At 55.6% G+C, this 2,500-nt stretch overlaps 2 non-coding genes across 2 annotated transcripts; both read left to right on the forward strand.

Annotated features, from left to right (window-relative positions):
* Nucleotides 1-79: 79 nt before the first annotated feature.
* LOC146143546 (small subunit ribosomal RNA) lies at nt 80-1,891 on the forward strand. Its single transcript, XR_014500811.1, has one exon. It is a non-coding gene; the product is annotated as a small subunit ribosomal RNA (ribosomal RNA).
* A 247-nt stretch (nt 1,892-2,138) lies between these two features.
* LOC146143547 (5.8S ribosomal RNA) lies at nt 2,139-2,292 on the forward strand. The gene has a single exon (XR_014501170.1). It is a non-coding gene; the product is annotated as a 5.8S ribosomal RNA (ribosomal RNA).
* The last annotated feature ends 208 nt before the right edge of the window (nt 2,293-2,500 follow it).

The raw sequence follows: 2,500 nt of genomic DNA on the forward strand, positions 1-2,500 counted from the left end.
GGGTTTCGCATCGACCGAGCGACGGCGCCGCATCAGCGGCGCCTCCTTCGTCGGCCTTTCGGGGCTACGCTAAAGTAGCTACCTGGTTGATCCTGCCAGTAGTCATATGCTTGTCTCAAAGATTAAGCCATGCAAGTCTAAGTACGAGCTCTCGTACAGTGAAACTGCGAATGGCTCATTAAATCAGTTATGGTTCATTTGATCGTACGTTTTACGTGGTTAACTGTGGAAATGCTAGAGCTAATACATGCGTGAAGCGCCGACCTCGCGGGAGGCGTGCTTTTATCAGACCAAAAAACCGACCGGGCTTCGGCCCGCAACCTTTGGTGACTCTGGATAACTTTGCGGATCGCACGGTCTCGCACCGGCGACGGATCATTCAAGTGTCTGCCCTATCAACTTTCGTCGGTACGGTACTGGCCTACCGAGGTTCTTACGGGTAACGGAGAATCAGGGTTCGATTCCGGAGAGGGAGCCTGAGAAACGGCTACCACATCCAAGGAAGGCAGCAGGCGCGCAAATTACCCATTCCCGACGCGGGGAGGTAGTGACGAAAAATAACAATACAGGACTCTAAACGAGGCCCTGTAATTGGAATGAGTACACTTTAAAACCTTTAACGAGTATCCATTGGAGGGCAAGTCTGGTGCCAGCAGCCGCGGTAATTCCAGCTCCAAAAGTGTATATTTAAGTTGTTGCGGTTAAAAAGCTCGTAGTTGGATTTTGGGCGCAGGCGGCCGGTCCGTCGCAAGGCGTGTACTGGCCGTCCTGGCCTCACCTCCGGTTCTCCGCCGGTGCCCTTGACTGAGTGTCGGCGGCGGCCGGAACGTTTACTTTGAAAAAATTAGAGTGTTCAAAGCAGGCGATTCGCCTGAATAATGGTGCATGGAATAATGGAATAGGACCTCGGTTCTATTTTGTTGGTTTTCGGAGCGCGAGGTAATGATTAAGAGGGACAGACGGGGGCATTCGTACTGTGCCGTTAGAGGTGAAATTCTTGGATCGGCGCAAGACGAACGACTGCGAAAGCATTTGCCAAGAATGTTTTCTTTAATCAAGAGCGAAAGTCAGAGGTTCGAAGACGATCAGATACCGTCCTAGTTCTGACTATAAACGATGCCAACTAGCGATCGGGGGGCGTTAGTTTTACGACCTCTCCGGCAGCTTGCGGGAAACCAAAGTCTTTGGGTTCCGGGGGAAGTATGGTTGCAAAGCTGAAACTTAAAGGAATTGACGGAAGGGCACCACCAGGAGTGGAGCCTGCGGCTTAATTTGACTCAACACGGGAAATCTCACCCGGCCCGGACACAGTGAGGATTGACAGATTGAGAGCTCTTTCTTGATTCTGTGGGTGGTGGTGCATGGCCGTTCTTAGTTGGTGGAGCGATTTGTCTGGTTAATTCCGATAACGAACGAGACTCTGGCTTGCTAACTAGTTACGCGACCCAATCGGTCGGCGTCTAACTTCTTAGAGGGACTAGTGGCGTTTAGCCACACGAGATTGAGCAATAACAGGTCTGTGATGCCCTTAGATGTTCGGGGCCGCACGCGCGCTACACTGACCGGATCAGCATGTGCTCGCCTTGGCCGACAGGTCTGGGTAACCCGCTGAACCCCGGTCGTGCTAGGGATAGGGAATTGCAATTATTTCCCTTGAACGAGGAATTCCCAGTAAGCGCGAGTCATTAGCTCGCGTTGATTACGTCCCTGCCCTTTGTACACACCGCCCGTCGCTACTACCGATTGAATGGTTTAGTGAGGTCCTCCGATTGGACCTGGCGCGGCCGGCAACGGTCGAGCCGGCGTCCGAGAAGACGATCTAACTTGATCATTTAGAGGAAGTAAAAGTCGTAACAAGGTTTCCGTAGGTGAACCTGCGGAAGGATCATTAACGGTCTCGCAAACGCTTCGGCGAACGCGAAACTCGGACAAGCGAGAGAAAAAGTTTTTGCTACCCGGCGCCCGACCCGCGAGGAGCGGCGCGCCGGCCGGCGATTCGGTCACCCGGTAATGTTTGCGCGTCGAGTGCCGCGGTGCCGCGCGCTCCGGCTTCAAGCGTCGGCCTGGCCGACCGCTCGGCGCGGTATATTTTGTCACCCTTTAGTGCGAGGCACTGTGCGAGCGAAACAATCGTGGATGGCTCTTGGCGGTGGATCACTCGGCTCGTGAGTCGATGAAGGACGCAGCTAGCTGCGTGAATTAGTGTGAATTGCAGGACACATTGAGCATCGACGTTCTGAACGCAAATTGCGGCCTCGGGTCAATCCCGGGGCCGCGCCCGCCTCAGGGTCGCGTTGCAAACGTTCCGCGCGGGGATTTCTCCGCGCGGCTGCTGCGGCGTCGGACGCGCGAGCGCCCGTCCCGCTCAAGACAGCACGGCACGATGTGCGACGATCGCGACCAGAATCCCGCGCGGCGGCGGCGAGTCGACCTCGAAGAGGCCAACGGCTGGCGGCTCAAGGGCGGGAATCGAGGTGCGCGGCGGCGCGCGGCGCCGACG

This window comes from Ascidiella aspersa, chromosome 5, assembly GCF_963924565.1.
Source record: "Ascidiella aspersa chromosome 5, kaAscAspe10.2, whole genome shotgun sequence".
Taxonomy (NCBI): domain Eukaryota; kingdom Metazoa; phylum Chordata; class Ascidiacea; order Phlebobranchia; family Ascidiidae; genus Ascidiella; species Ascidiella aspersa.